At 46.5% G+C, this 15,845-nt stretch overlaps 1 protein-coding gene across 1 annotated transcript in view; it reads right to left on the bottom strand.

Annotated features, from left to right (window-relative positions):
• RORA (RAR related orphan receptor A) overlaps positions 1-15,845 on the bottom strand; it is a 717,927-nt gene that overhangs the window by 342,456 nt on the left and 359,626 nt on the right. The gene's annotated exons all lie outside the window — the stretch shown is intronic.

Below are 15,845 nucleotides of genomic sequence, written 5' to 3'. Positions count from 1 at the left end.
ACACCCGGATGCACATGTGTGTGCATGCACACACACAGAAGCTGGAAGGAGCTGGACGCTCTCTGGCAAGGTGCAGCAGGGCAGATAAGATCACCCTGCTGCAGAAGGTAAGCCACATGACCGTGTGGGGAACCCCAGGCATACACGATACCCTCAGCAAGGCCCGGCTTAAATCTAACCGCATCAGCTTTTCATGAAGCAGACATGAAAAGGGACGACTGAAACAATTACAAAAAGGGTGGTTTAATGTCTTCTTGCCTTGATGGTATCAAAGCTACGGACTCAGGGGCTACTTGGGGAAACAATTCTCTGAGATAAGGAGATGAACTATCTGCTCACGAGAATGTGCAGGAAGCCAAGGTAACTGGGCAACACATAACGAAACAGTTTGTGGCTAATGAGCCATCTAAACCAAAGTGTCCCTAGGCGGCATCAGTTGTGTAAGCGAAGGAAACCGAACCGACCCTTGTCTCAAAGTGAAGACTTTGTGGGTGCCAATCTGGGTGTATGTGTGCGTGTGTGTGCCCCAACTACACATTACGGCTAAAGTGAAATTCACAGCTCCTCCATCTGTGGCTGAGCTTGTATAAAACGAGAAGGTTGAAAAAGTGAGACTTGTTTTCATGTAGCAGCCTTGAAGTCCCTTTCTGCTGATTGTACCTGCAGTGTGACTGTCTTGCTCAAGGACCAGCTCTACATCAAGGCAAACAGGGACACCAGCATTGGTTGATCAGTACATCCCAGAGAGAGATGCAGAACTGTGGCATCCTGGTGTTCTGGGCCAGTTGGGTCTGAATTCTCTGAGCCACAGACGATGGGGGGCTGTCTCCCTCTGAAGTTCTGCTTATACCTGGTCCATGTTTTACCACAACATGGTCTCTTCCAACAGTTTTCACCCTTGTAAGTCCCCCAAGTCATCTTCCCATGATGCCTTCAGGTCCCAGGACTAGAGAATGTGACAGCTGTGATGGGCTCCAGGGCATTTAGATTCCAAACTTTATGGGCTCAGTGGCTTGCTACTGATTCTCAGTTCTGCGTTAGTCAGTGCTCTTTGGCTTGGGGTAAGTTACTTAACCTGTTTTCTCATCTATAAATTGGAAAAACCAGAACCCATCTTCTAGTTAATTTATGTAAAGTACATAGCACAATTGTGAGCACCAAGTTAGACCTCACTCTGTGGACCTATTACTATTATTGCCACCATTCTAATCCATTCAAACCCTTTTGATTTCTAGAAGAAGATCCTGAGGTCCAGAGAGGTCCCAAGGAAATGGGTCTCGGGTGACCTAGCAGCTATTGCCCCTGCAAGGTGATGAGGAGTCCAAAGGTAGTAGCATTCCAAGGTGGCTGAGTTAATGGCAGAACTCAGAGCTACTGATCCTCCAGGCCAGAATGTGACCCTGTGGACCACACTGGTGACATGGACTGCTATTTACTATTGCACAATTATCTTTTTCTCCCATCAGGTCTTAAGCCCCTGGAAAGTAGGGACCTCTTGCTGCTTAAGTCCCTCCAGATTGTAGCACTTCACAGGTATTACATAAATATTTGTTAATCAGCTGATTGCGAAGATCGCTGCCGGTTTTCAAGGCAACAGGTTTCTGTCATAGCTGCTTTTCTCCCACACCATCATGTCCTTATGATTTTGGAAAACTCATCCAAGAAGGGCTTGTGCTAATGTGTTTTCACAGGGAAACATTCCACCCCTTTTTGGAATGCAGATATAGCTTGCTCCAGATTGCGTGCACACTAATTAGAGCCACTGGTAATTTGAATGCTGCTCTAAAGCCCTAAAGTACTCAGTGAAGGTACCTCTGTCCTTGCACACGAGAGCTTTCGTCCCTATGTGTCAAAATGGCCAAACCATCTTTTGATGGTGCTGCTGGTACCCACAGCCCGGATGTCAGGGTCGAGGTGCCTGCCCACTGAATCTGCCGTCAGACGGGACCTCAGTGCCATCCCTTTCCCTGAAAGCAGTGTTGCACAGATCACTGGCTCTAAATAGGATATTCTAATAAATGTTGCTGTTATTTTTACTGTCTTGTGCAGTGTTGAATAAGCTTCTCATAAGCTGGCCTTTATGTAACCACCATGACCTACATTTTTAATTCAGATCTTTATTTTCTGTTTCATAAACGCTTTTAATTTAATATCACTGTAAAAAAATCTAAATGGATATACATGGTGTTCTTTTTGTACTAAGCTTTTTGGGCTAGACTTTTGTGGTTAATATCAGGGGCAGGGTCACTGCGAGAGCACAAGAGGGCATGCGTATAGCTTGGGAGTGTCTGGGATACGGTTCTTGCCCTAGCAACTGATACCCTCTCATTGCCTCATTGAATTTTTCCTGTTCTTGACCTCTGCCCTTGTTTTCAGTAATATTGGCATAATGAGTTGAATTAAATGGCCCTGTCTATAAAGAAATGGGAAAAGTCTGGTTTTGGCTAAAATTCCCGCAGGGTATTAAAGGTATGAGGGGTAGACAAAGAGGCTAACTTAAAGACCAATCAAATGGAGAGAGATCTGTGTTCCTTGGAGGTTCCAGCCAGGCAAGAGTCCACTCAGAGTGGACCTAGCCCCACCAGCCCCACCAGGGGACACAATCCTTTCTAGAATCTATTCTATTCTTTGCTTCCTGTGGCCTACTCAGAGCTTCTGAAGTTGGGAATGGCTAACGGCACTGACAAATGCCCCATATTCTCTGCGACACCCCACTGTTTATTGCCTTTTTAAACCCTCCCTGAGTAGACTTTGCACAGGACTCTGAGGACCGTGTCCAGATGTGCACCATCCAAAACAGTTGCCATAGACCACAGGTGGCTATTGAGCACTTGAAATATGGCTGGTCAAAACTGAGATGTGCCTTAAGTATAAAACTTAAACATCAGATGTTGAAGACGTGATACTTCAAAAAAAAAGAAGGTAAAAATATCTCATTATTATGTTTCTTATACTGATTACATGTTGAAATGATAATATTTTGGATGTATGGGGTTAAATGTCTCCTTAAGACTGTTCCCTGTCTCTTTTCACTTTTTAAAATGTGGCTACCAGAACATTGAAAGTGACACATGTGGACTGCATTATATTTCTACTGGCCAGCACTGCTTTAGACAATGGCCGGAGAAGTTGTTTCCATTGAAATATGGATCAACCTAGTGGAAAACACAACTCTCGAGTCCTTTAGCAGCTCTCCATCACACTCAGAATGAAATCCATGCTCCTACTCTGGCCCCCATGATGCTGAGGCACCTGGGGCCTCTCTACCTCTCTGGCCTCCCTCTGGTTGTTCACTCCAGTGAGCTGGAACCTTCCTCAGAAACTCCAGGCTTGCTCAGGCCAGGCTCATGATCTTTGCAGGCTGCTGTTCTATCTGGGATAATTTTCCCTCATATGCTTTTGTTAGTTGAGTGTCATCTCAAATGTTACCTCCTCAAGGAGGCCTTCCCTTGGCAGGCACAATAATGTCCCCTAACGATGCCGACATCCTGTCCCTGGAATCTGTGATTATCTACCTTACAGAGCAAAGGGGACCTCCCAGATATGATTAAGTTAAGGGTTTAAGATGGGGAGGTTATCCTAGATTATTCAGGCAGGTGAGGGTCTTTATAAGGAAAAGGAGGAGGCGAGAGAGACAGAGTCAGAGGAGATGTGACAACACATGCAAAAATCAGAGGAACCCAGGGCCAAGAGCTGAGGAGTGCGAGCACACTCCGGGAGATGCAACAGGCAAGAAATGGATTCTTTCCTAGATCCTCCAGAAGGAACACGGGCCTGCCAACCCATTTTAGACTTCTGACCTCCAAAACCGTAAGATAATAAATTTGTATTGTTTTAAGCCAAAAAACTTGTGATAATTTGTTATAGCAGCAATAGGAAACTAATACATGTCCCAGTCTGAGATTATGTACCACCCAATTCCCAAATCCATCCTTCTAGGTTATTCTTTTTTTCTTTTTTAAAAAGATTTATTTATTTATTTTTGGGGGGGGCAGAGGGAGAAAGAGAGAGAGAATCTCAAGCAGACTCCCTGCTGAGTGTGGAGCCCAGCATGGTCCTCCATCCCATGACCCTGAGATCATGACCTGAGCCAAAATCAACAGGTGGATGCTTAATCACCTGAGCCACCCACGTGCCCCTAGGCTATTCTTTTATTGCCATCAGACAATATCTAGTTTATTTATTAATTTGTTTATTTATTTTCAGTCTCTCCTCACTAGAATGTGAGCTTCCTGTGGGAAAGACCTTGTATTGCGTTTACCACTAAGCATTCTGCCTTTTGAACTAGAGTCTGGCTCACAGTAAATGCTCCTTGGTACGAATAAATGGTTTACAAGTGAATTAATGAATGGCAATTGGCCCTTTAAAAGATTTACATTCAACCAATGGGATAGAAAAAAGTACACCCAAGGAGATGAAATGAACAACACTGATAGATACTAGAGCGTGCTTACTACTTATAAGGGACCATGATGGTGCTGCAGAGATATAAAGAATCCGATGACCCTACAGTCTCTGTAGAGGGGCATGTGTGGGCACATGATAAAAAAAATGGCCTGTGGGGTCTTAAATGGCTGGGGTCAAATGGGTGGTAGAGCCTTGACGTGCTGGTAAACTAGCCCTCAAAACATCAACCACGATGGCCTGATCTGTAGTGCTTGCCAATTCTGTGAACATACTCCTACGGTGACTGCCTTCCAGCTACCACTGCAATGTCTCTGAGTGTGGTGCGCAGAAGAGTCAAAGGGGATCTTGTTGAGGAGGTGGATTTCAACTGGACCTCGAAGAGTTGGTGGGATGGGGACAGACTCAGGAAAGGGCAGGAGGCATGGAGCACACAAAGGCAAGAATCTCTTTAGGGCTGGTGAAGGGGGGTATCAATGGCCTTTGTGGCTCCAGTGGGTTTTCTTTTTTCTTTTTTTTAAAGATTTATTTATTTGACAGAGAGAGAGAGAAACACAGCGAGAGAGTGAACACAAGCAGGGGGAGTGGGAGAGGGAGAAGCAGGCTTCCCGCCGAGCAGGGAGCCCGATGCGGGGCTCGATCCCAGGACCCTGGGATCACGACCTGAGCCAAAGGCAGATGCTTAATGACTGAGCCACCCAAGTGCCACTCCAGTGGATTTTCTAGCATTGAGACAAACAGAAATAAGAGACTAACTAGAAGTCACCATGAAGAGGGCTGCCTAGGGAGACGTGGGAACAGAAAATCTTATTGTTGGGAGCACCTTGATGATTTTTCCAGCCCAGCACTGACTGTAATGAGCATGGGGTAGAGCTAAGTGCTCAGCGTCGCAACATCCAGGGAGGAACAGTGAACAGTCCATGTTTCCTGAGCTGGTTTAAAGGATACCTTGCCCTGAACCCAGGCTGATGTCCTCACTCATTCTGCTCCTCATACATGTGATTGATTGAAACAACATGCAGCTCTCCCACAGGCCTATCACAAAGACGAGCTGTCAGATGAACTTGGGACTACCCACTTAAGGTTCTCAAAGTAACTCTCCCTGAAATTCCCATCTTCATTCAGGTGTCATCTCCTCTAATTGATAAGCCTGGGTAATTTGATTCTGAGGATCCTAGGGTGGTGTTAAAGAAGTTGGTGTGTGGGGCCAGATGGTATCTGGATTTGAATCCTGACTGCGCCACTTCCCAGGTGAATGACTCTGGGGAGTGGCTTGATTTCTCTAGACTCTAGGTTCTCCTCAGAGGTGTTTGTGAGGATTACATAACACGTAAGAGACACTGAGTGCCACACGTGGAACCCAGTAAGTACCTGATCGGTGTGCATAGTGACGGAGCTAACAGTGAAAATCTTGTTTTCCCCCTTCTCAAGATCCTGTCGGACAGAACCTAATTTCCGAAGCTCATTTCCCAACAAGCCCCTTCCTGTCATCCATGTCACCTGTCCGTTGCCTTTATCCTGAGCAGGAGGCCCTCTCCTCACATACCCTCCCGACCCCTGGCCCAACAGCCCTCCCACACCCGTGCCGTCCTTGTTGATCACTTTAAGAGCGCGCATGTGTTTGCACGCAGGGCGAGATGTTTTCCTGGCTTTGGGCGTGTTTCAATGAAGGACAAGGATAAGGCCATTACGTGAACACCGGGACAACAATGAGGACAAGACTGCTTTCTGAAAAGCACTAAAAAGCTTTATTTTGCCTGAATGGCCATTATTTTCATTCTTTTTCCCCCACACAAAGCACCGGAGCACGTTTCATTCAGTCTGTTGCTGAGTGAGTGGGTGTGAAGATGCAGTACAAACAAAAGAGGTAACATACTGCTGTTGTCAGGTCTCTTGTTAAGTACTCTGCGAGGTGGCCCGAGCTTCCCCGCTAGCCCACTGCTGGACTCATCAGGAACAACAATGCCACATATATATAAATATAAAAACCCTACCTAATCCTTGACATGGTTACACGACGATTTTCAAGCAGGAGCTGAATTTCAAAAATCGGCAGAACATAAAAGCACAGTGCTCTTCTAAGACGCTGGCAACCTGTCACCCCGTTGACAGTTCTAGGCACCAATCCTGCCGCCATGGAAATGCTGCACCCCCTGCCCCCCCTCAGGAAGAAGGCATGACTGCTCTGTTCCTGACACGCCAGGGCCGCTAGGGGTGTGTGTGTGTGTGTGTGTGTGTGTGTGTGTGTGAGAGAGAGAGAGAGAGAGAGAAAGAGAGAGAGAAAGGCCTCAGTGGGGCGAGTGTGGAGGAGCCACACGTCTGGAGAGTGGGAAAGGTTCGAAGTACCAACAATCGGGGTGGTCTGGGTCCCAGGCTGCCCAAGGCACACAGCTCAAAGTAAGAGAAAACTACTGTCTCCTACTCTGAATTTTCTGAACATAAAAAGCAATTTCAAATAGGGGGAGGAAATAAATCTTGGCATTCTGTAAGTTTTCCTTTATTAAGGACATTCAGTGGCTTTGGTTTATGGCTATGTGTGTGTGTGTGTGTTTGTGTGTGTGTGTGTGTTGTGTATTTTTTCCCCCCACAACCGTTTTCCTCTCTCCTTCTTCCTTTTTGGTCAAAATGTCACTGTGCCAACCAGATCTAAGTTCTGAGAACTCCCGTTCTGGATCACTGGATGGTTCTGAAGGAGGAGGAATTGTTTCTTGATAATGTCTCTGCTCCTGAGAGCCAAGACTCGGCCACATTTCCCACGGGCTCTGCCCAGTGCCCTGTGTGTGCCCACACTGTAGGTGCTGAGTGAGCCAACGAAGGAACAACATCATTGTGACATGTTTTCCCATTTCAAAATCCCCATCAGGCCTTGTCAGAGGGACCCCTGCCCTGGCTCCACCCCAGTGCTTAAGCCTCAGTCAGGGGTGGGGGTGGGGACTGTTCCTGTGTAATTCAGCAGAAGAGTATCAGGTTAAAGAACACCATCCATGTGCCTGGCCCTGTGGAGAACACGCTACATGGGCACTGTGATCTGTGTTTGGGGGTGTCCTCTCCCCACCCACCTCCCATCAGTGTCTGTGGCTGCACTCTACCTTGGCCCATGGGAGCTGCATAGCAGCATGGTTCCCCTACTTACCAGCCCTGTGTGACCCCTGGCAAGGCTACAATGTGCATGGTGTGTATCCAGTCTCTTGGGGGTAAAGTGGGAGAGCACCACCTAAGTCCCAGAGGTGTTACGAGGATTAAATGAAACTATGTGAGAAGCACCACGGGGCCCAACACGGGGTTGCTTAGGAAATTCTGGTGGCTGGCTTCTGTTTGATAGGTAGGAAATAAAAATCTGAGGGAATGAGATAAACATGTGGAAAGGAATCTGGGAACATTACAGAGTTATCCAATGATAAGGAACTAAGTAGAATAAATAACAAGATGGCTGGTGTGGGTTAGAGCTGCCTGTGGTGCAGAGGGGGACTGAAGGTGCTGGGTGAGTCTGCAGCAAATGGTTTCATGGAGGAAGCTCGAAGAAATGGCTTAAGTGGCTGTGGTTCCCCTTGAAGAGTGTGAGTTCTGCATACAAAAAAATAAAAAAAAGAATTTAAAAAAATGCCTTTGAAAAAAAAAAATCCAAGTGCCAGATTTATCTCATGAGATCATGGGGGTAAAATGAGTATGAGAAAGAGCATGGGCTGGGCCAGGTGGTACAAAGGCCCTGCTCCGCTAACAGCATCTCCCCCCCCCGAAAGGTCACCCGTAATATCCTTTGTGTCTATAACTGTGGCAATTAGTAATGGCCCCCAGCTTAGCGGTGAGAGTACTCCTTTATGACAAGAGCCAGCCAGACACAATCTTTCTACTCAGAGTTCAGGGTGTATGTATGGGGGAACCAGGCAGATTCACATGGTACATGCTTCCAATTAAAAATACAGACAGGGAAAAGCAAAATGAATGTCACAGAAAAGAAAGTGCCGCCACCCACTCTTGGCCTAAAGGTCACTGTGCCTCAGTCTTGGCCATTATCTCCAGCCTCAAAGGTCAGGGGGGCCGTCTGCATTTCTGGGGAGTATGTAGGCTTTCACGAAGCCTCAAAATGACTATTGCTCTGACACCAAAATTAGTGATAAGCTCTCAGGAGAAGACGCTAATAGAGAAATGGAGTGACTGTAACCTTTTCCACCATCTCTCTTGTCGGCTCTATGAAGCAGAGTCACAAGACATAAAACGAGAAGTTTCCACATTCTACAAAAGACTACAAGACTGCTGACTTAATTGGGTGCGTAACAAATGGCTATACCATTGCCAACAAGAAGACATCAAAGAAGAAGAAAGTAGTGATTAAAACATCTCATGACATCAGTGTGGTGTGGAAGCTGGCTCACGGTATATGTGGCCAGGTCTTAACATGACAGTACGGGGTGTTAGTCACATGGTTCTATGAAGAGTCCAATCACTGTGGCTTACCATGAGCAACAATACCATTGTTTTATTTGCAGAAGTTCAGGAAATTGAAACAAAGAATGAACTGGACTTGGAGTCAGACAGACCTGCATTCACATCTCAATGACTGTCCACATTTTTTTTTTTTTTTTTTAAGTAGGCTCCACAGCCAGCATGGAGCCCAATGTGGGGCTTGAACTCATGACCCTGAGATCAAGATCTGAGCTGAGACCAAGAGCTGGATGCTTAACTGACTGAGGCACGCAGGCGCTCCAGTGATCGTTCACATTTGATGGACAATTTATATATCATCTTTTATCATTGCTGTATTGCGATTCCATAGTTTTGGCATCTGGAAAGTTAGAATGACCTGAATATCTCCAGCTTATGGGAGAAGCTTAAATTAGTTGAAGATCAAGCGTAAGAAAAGATAGCAAAGTCCTTTATAAATGACCAGGTGCAATATAAATACAAACAGTAATAGTTATTACTATTATTAGTTAGTGGTAACATCTGAGGTTTTCCATATATACTCTGAGGCAATGCTCCTTTTCTGCATGAGACCCTCCTAGGAGAGAAGATGTTCAGCTGTTGATGATTAGATGGCATCTGGGAAATGCTACACACACAACTGTTTTGGTGGGATGATTCCTAAAACACAACAAGAGAAGTAAACCCAGGCACAGGGCACATGCATGAGCATATGGCTGACTTTGGCCTTTGGTGGATGGCTATCAGAAACAAAATTAGCAACTTGTAGCACTTCGGCGAAGCTTCCTAGCAACAGAGATACATAAATAACAACACTTACCATGATTATCCTAAAAACACCCTGACATTAGGATATGATACTTCTCCCTCCAAGTGTGCTATAGCTAAAGGCATCTGACATCTTTCGATTCATCAGTAATGAAAGTAATAGAGAATCTCATGTTTAAACCCGACAAACAGAGAGGATGGACAGGAATGAGTTTGTGTAGTTCAAAATATTTGTCTCATTTCTTACCCGAAGGACACAGCTTCTGGTATCAGCAATACTCTACAACACAGAGAATCACCCAACCTAGCAATAAGGATTTTCTTTCTGAAGTTCTGTACCTGACCCCGGTGCAAAGGTCTGGAAAAGATGATTGCAGTAGTTTTGAGCATAGTTTAGTACTCCAAAAGTAACTGACTCAGGCTCGGGGGGCTGGGGCGGAGCTTAAGATCACGTTCCTCCGTGCGGCTGGTCAGACTGACAGTGCTTCTGGCACTGTCGGCTTTATTGGCCTGCGTATAACTCATTGGTAGACACGAGCTATTTGGTAAGAGGTGGGGGAATCTGTTCTTTAAAGTTCCCTGGAGCACTGGGTATCAATGGAATGAAGTGCCTCTTGGCCTTTCCTGTTGCAAACTCGAGAGAAAAACACAGCCTAGCAGGGCAGCCAAAACTTAGGACCAACTTTCACGACGATCCGGAAACCACATGACAGATTGTATGGGTGCCCACAGAGCTTCTGACTCATTCCCCAGGTGCTTCTGCTCTTACGGCTACAAGGAGCCATATTGAGGAGATAAGCGATTCTTGTCATGGGCGAGATTTTTCACTTGAGATGTACGGATCGCCTATCTCCCCAAGGAACCCGTGCATGAGCATAAGATCCGTTTGCTTTCACCAGATTTTCCAAGGGGTGTTTGCCACTCTTCCCCAAACTTCTCCCTCAAACTTCCCCTTAGAGGTTAAGAACGAGCGCAGTAGAATTCCACCTGGTGGAAGTGGTCAGATTGAGGGATAGGATCGTGAAGGAGGACAAGAGCAGAAACGGAAGCACTCTGCCATGCTTCTCCCATTGGGCAGGAACAATTTGACTCTGGTCTTGGAGGGCAAATATGTGGTGTCTTACATTTTATTGTAAATAAAATACAGATTTCTGGGCTCACTCTGTATATAGTGAATCAGGAATCCTGATGAAGGGCCTGGGAATCTAAACTCTTGGCAACATCAAGTGATCCTCAAACCCACGGAAATTAGGGATGGCTGTGCTGACCCCTTCCCACCAACCATGGCCCTTAACAGGTCGGAAGACCTCACCACCAACCCAGGAAAGCGATCAAGTGGAGAAAGAAATACAGGGCACAATGAGAACAGCTTGGGTGAAACTCCCTTCCTGCCATACTATTAAGTAGCATGATAGGTTCTGTCTCTCAAGGAGGAAGCCCTCCAAAGGCTTCCCAGCACTCCATGTTTTATTTCCCTTCCAATGTTCTCCCCAGCAGTAACACCCACCAGGATTCACCTTGGCGGGTCGCCCTGTGACCAACAAGTCACCTGTTAAGATTTAAGCTCTGGTAGTAGATCTCCCGAATGGAATCTCTTGGGGGTGGGATTCATCCCTGATTTACAGAATTACTGACTTTTAAATTTGTTTTAGAACTGGAAGGGTCCATAGATAGTATCGAAATATTAGCTGGACAAGTCAGATTTTAGAAGTCACTGATGCAAATGAATTGATATTTTTACAACTTGAAAAACAAAACAAACAACATACACACACACACACAATATTACATAATGTATGGATAAGGGGAAAGAAAAGAGTATTCTGTAAAGTGTGAAGACAGACTAGTTCTGGAAACAGCATGTTTATTTCAAATAGGGCAACAGAGTGCTTGGAGAATGAGCAGAGTTTTAGGTGTCATTTCAGGGGTGGAGGACAGAGAAGCTGGCCCATCGGGGAGTGTATGAGAAGGAAAGGGAAGGAAAGGGAGGGAGAAAGGATGCTGTTCTGGATAAAGATGAGCTTGGGAGAAGGCTCGGAGGACAGGTAGAGCAACTGGGTAAACTTTGAGCAAATGTGTCAGCAGAGGAAGGAGGAGGCCTAATGGCAGAATATCGGCAAGACAAAGGAAACTCTTGCTTCTAATCAGTATGTAGAACACTGCAAGGGTGAACACACAGAAAGCCATTATGGCTTCATTCATTCGTCCATTCTTCATTCAATAAACATTTAGTGGGAGAGCATCCAGGGATGAATGACATATGGCTGGTGCCCTCAGCCAGGAAAATAATGAGAGACGTTTTCATTATGGCGGGGCAAGGGCTATGATGGATGGAAGTTCAGGGACACGTGGGCAAAGCGTGAGTGCAGACAAAACACGTCAGGGAAAGCTTTCTAGATAACGTGGCGCCTCATGAGGCTTGGAAGGGAAAGAGTGAGCAGAGATTTCAATCATAAGGGCATACGCCCAGGAGGTGGAGGTATCATGGAGAAGCCTGAGACTGAAATTCTCTTTGCTCATGCACACAACCTGGAAATAAATGTGTCACATGTGCATCTTTGCTCTCTTCACCTCGAATACCCCATTGACACAACATGCCGGGCTTTGGAATACAACCCGGAGTTTACCTTCAGCCAAAGGTTACTGATGCTGCTTTCGGGTATCTGCAGCTGAAGGCGTGCCTGCTTCCTTCCAGTATAAACTGAGGAGTTAAAGTTGGCACCAAGACCACACACGGGAGCACGCAGCCAAGTTGAAGGCCTGCCTGGCTGCTGAAGGCGCTCTGCAAAACGGCACACGGGTGCCATCAGCTAGCTATCAACTTCAGCAGCAAGACGAACTGAAGTGCGTTAACAGCTGCAGTAAAACACGCTCCGAGTTAAACATAATTACGCAAAATGATTAGCACTGAATAGAAGCTGGCATTAAAGAACCCTGGTTTCTGAGGCAAAATGACAGGATCACAGCACATCACGGCTGGGAAGAGATCTCGCGGACCACAGACAGAGTCTCCATTTCACAGATGAGAAAACAAGGCTCCGAGACGTGAGCGAAGGCAGGATGGACTGCGGAAAGATCGAAGAAGCTATACTGCATCAGGGTAAGAGTGCGGACTCTGAGATCAGGCAGCTGGGAGTCTGTATCCCAAGGCTGCAATTCACGGACCTTAGGCAAGTGCTTTAGCCTCCCCTGGCCTCAGTTTCCTCTGTGAAATATGGATTGCTGTCAGAAATGACAGCAGGGCCTGCTCATGGTGAGCACATCATGCTCCTGCCTAGAGTCGGAACACCAGATTCGCATCCTCGGTCCACCACTTATGAGCTGTGGCTCCCTGGGCCTCAGTTTTCCCACCTGTTAAATGGGAATAAGAAAGCTAGTATCTGCCCTAACCACTTGTCAGGATAGATGGAAAGCTTAAAAATGAGAGCTGTATAAATTTCTAAGCAAGTGGTTGCTATTGTTTTACTCTTACGGCAAGACCTGTTCTGGACCTCCCTACCAGTGAGCAGCCAGGGCCATGAAGAACATACACAATGAAAGAGAAAGGCCAGCTGAGGTTGTTTTCTTTTGTTTTGACTTTTTCCCCCCTGGGCCACTGTTGGACTGCAATGCTTGGACTCTACCAGCCAGGGTCAGAAAGTTTGATGGGTCAGCTTGGAGCTCAAGAGTGAGGACAGGTCTGTAAGCATGGGCAATGCGAAACGGTCTCATTTCTGGGTGGAATCCCAAGGGACGGTGGGGACGGAGGGGAGAGGGGTGGCAGCAGGAAGGAGAGGTAAAAGCCTCGAGAAATGCAGCAGCCTGCCAGAGTTTCACTCTGAGTTTTCAGATTCATTAAAAAGAAAGAAAAAAAATGCACCCCCCCCAAAAAAAGGTGAAAAGTAAAACCCCAGTTTGGTCAATCCACAAAAAATAACAGCAAGGCTGCTGATAGTGCTGAGAACGGGAATGCCCGACTTTTTCGCAGCTTCGGCTGGCTCACAACCCCCTCAGCTTGATGCTTCTCCCGATCCCACATCTCCAATGCTCTAATACATTGTGCAGCAGGAAGAAGGCCTGGTGCCCTTGGATGCGAGCGATTGCTTACTTGCCACAGGAATGTTCTGTGCTTTCATATGCTTCTCTTTTTTCCCCCTGGGGCTTGGGAATGAACTGGGCAATATTTTAGGTGTCTGCTCTGCAGAAAGATGACAAGCTTATATGTGGTCTCCCTTCTTACCCAGGCCCTTGCTTCTGTCTAAAATATTCTTTTCTGGCTCCCCTGCCTGCTCACCTCCTGCTCACCCCCAAGGCCCAGGGCAGGGCTCCCACAGGGCTCTCTTCACCTCAGTCTCTGCCCTGAGCACTTGTGGAGTGCTTACTGTTTACCTGTCTGTCTCCCCGCCACCAAGTGGTTCCCTCAGCGCTAATGGCCTTGTCTTCCTCATCAATTCACCTCTGTGTTCCTTTGGTCCAATGCTTGGCACATGGGGCCTCTGCTCAAAACATTTATGGTTTAGGGACCCGCAGCGTGAGTACCACCTGGAGCCTGAGAGAAGTGCAGAGTCTCAGACCCCACCCAGCCCTCTTGAATCTCAATCTTCAATTTAACAAGATGCCCAGGTGATTTGCAGGCACCTTCAAGTTTAAGACACTAGGTGAGGTGGGGTGAGAAACACTGAGTCAGAGTTTGTGAACAATCCAGTTGCACCTGCTACAGTCCTCTCTCCTCCGGGAGGACACACTGTTGAGGGCATGCTAACTCTTCAACCCTCTCTCCCCAGCCCTGCGGTAGGATGTGAACTCCGCAGAGCTTGGGGGCCTGTTTCCATGTACCTACCACCTACACCTACTACTTTCAAAGAAACCACAGCCTGGACCTAGGACAGAACCGGATGTGCCAAAATGCCTGAGGACATTTCACCGAAATGTGGCTGGCCTGATGGGAAGCTGGCATGACCAGAAACACAGGAGTCTTCCTATTGGAGATTTTGAGCTTTGTGTTGCAAGTTCAATGGTCCGGATTGAGATCAGATGAGTCAAGTTCAGATAACGATCCAAACCTTTTAGACGGGGACTGAAACCAAATCTGTGTTCTCAAACCATTCTGAATGTGTTGATCGCCGTACAACCCAATCCAAGAGCATATACTCATTTCTCTAATAGCAGATGCATAATTTGTTCAGCAGTGGAAAATCTAAGGGTAGCATCAAAGGTCAAAAGTTGTGAGAAACTTGACACCTTTGAGGCTGGGCCAAACCTCAAGCTTCCAATAACAAAGGCTCTCAGTCAAAACTTCAGAGGAAAATAGAGGCCATCTGACCCAAAGTCCAGCATAACAGGTATGAACGATGCCGTCCCTTAAAAATGGCGGAACTCTTTGCTAGAGCATTAAGAACAACCACCACCTAAGTAGAGCCTTCTGTCCCTGGAAGTAAAGCCCACGTATGGTTCATGAACACAGCAACCCATAGTCATGGCCAGTGAGGTATGGAGATATTGAAATTCAGGATCCTGGAAGTGGAACCAAAGTCCTCATCCTTATCTCCTAAAGTCCCTAAATTGTGACATGCTAAATAAGTATTTATTATTATCTGAGTACAAAATCCTAAACTGTTTGCTGCATATCAAAGCTATTAACTCAATGTGTATTTATTGGGCATTCACTGTGTGCTAGGGGAAGTGTTGGGTATTTAGAGTTCACTGGGGAGCTCCCCCCCCCTTTCTCCTCCCACTGTCTTTCTCTTTTCAAATATTTAGTGACCATCCACTGGGTACTAAAACTGTGTTGGGCCTGGAGCGGGAGATTTTCTGTCCTTGAGCCCCTGATGTCCCAGCTGGGAGCGACAGATGCATCAACCAATTACGTGGTGGGAAAAGTCTTTTAATAATGATGTGTACATAGTCCTTAGGGATATCCTTAACAATCGTGCTCCAGCTTGAGCCCCTGGGAAAGACTTTTGGGCTGTTCCTGAGGATGTCAACAATAAAACCAGATCCCAAAGAACCACTGACAATGCTATATCTTTTTTGGAATTGAAAATGCATGAGGAAATCACATGCGTATCACAGTTGATAACGAGGTCAACCATCCATAGCAGAGGTGGCTTAATGTCAATCACATGTCTCAGAAAAATGTGCTTACCTCTTAATTTTTGTAAACCAACTCCCACCAGAGGACCTGGGTCTGTCTGTAGACTCAGCCACTTACACTGGTTAAGCCACCTTTCTGTTTAAAAGCACCTTCATATATTGCTCATTGGGCTCTCAGA

This window comes from Mirounga angustirostris, unplaced genomic scaffold (assembly GCF_029215605.1).
Source record: "Mirounga angustirostris isolate CCGP_5_RB_7025 unplaced genomic scaffold, mMirAng1.0.hap1 SCAF_9, whole genome shotgun sequence".
Taxonomy (NCBI): Eukaryota; Metazoa; Chordata; class Mammalia; order Carnivora; family Phocidae; genus Mirounga; species Mirounga angustirostris.
The sequence above is the reverse complement of the archived record's forward strand: the minus strand, read 5'-3'. Positions and strand labels throughout refer to the sequence as shown.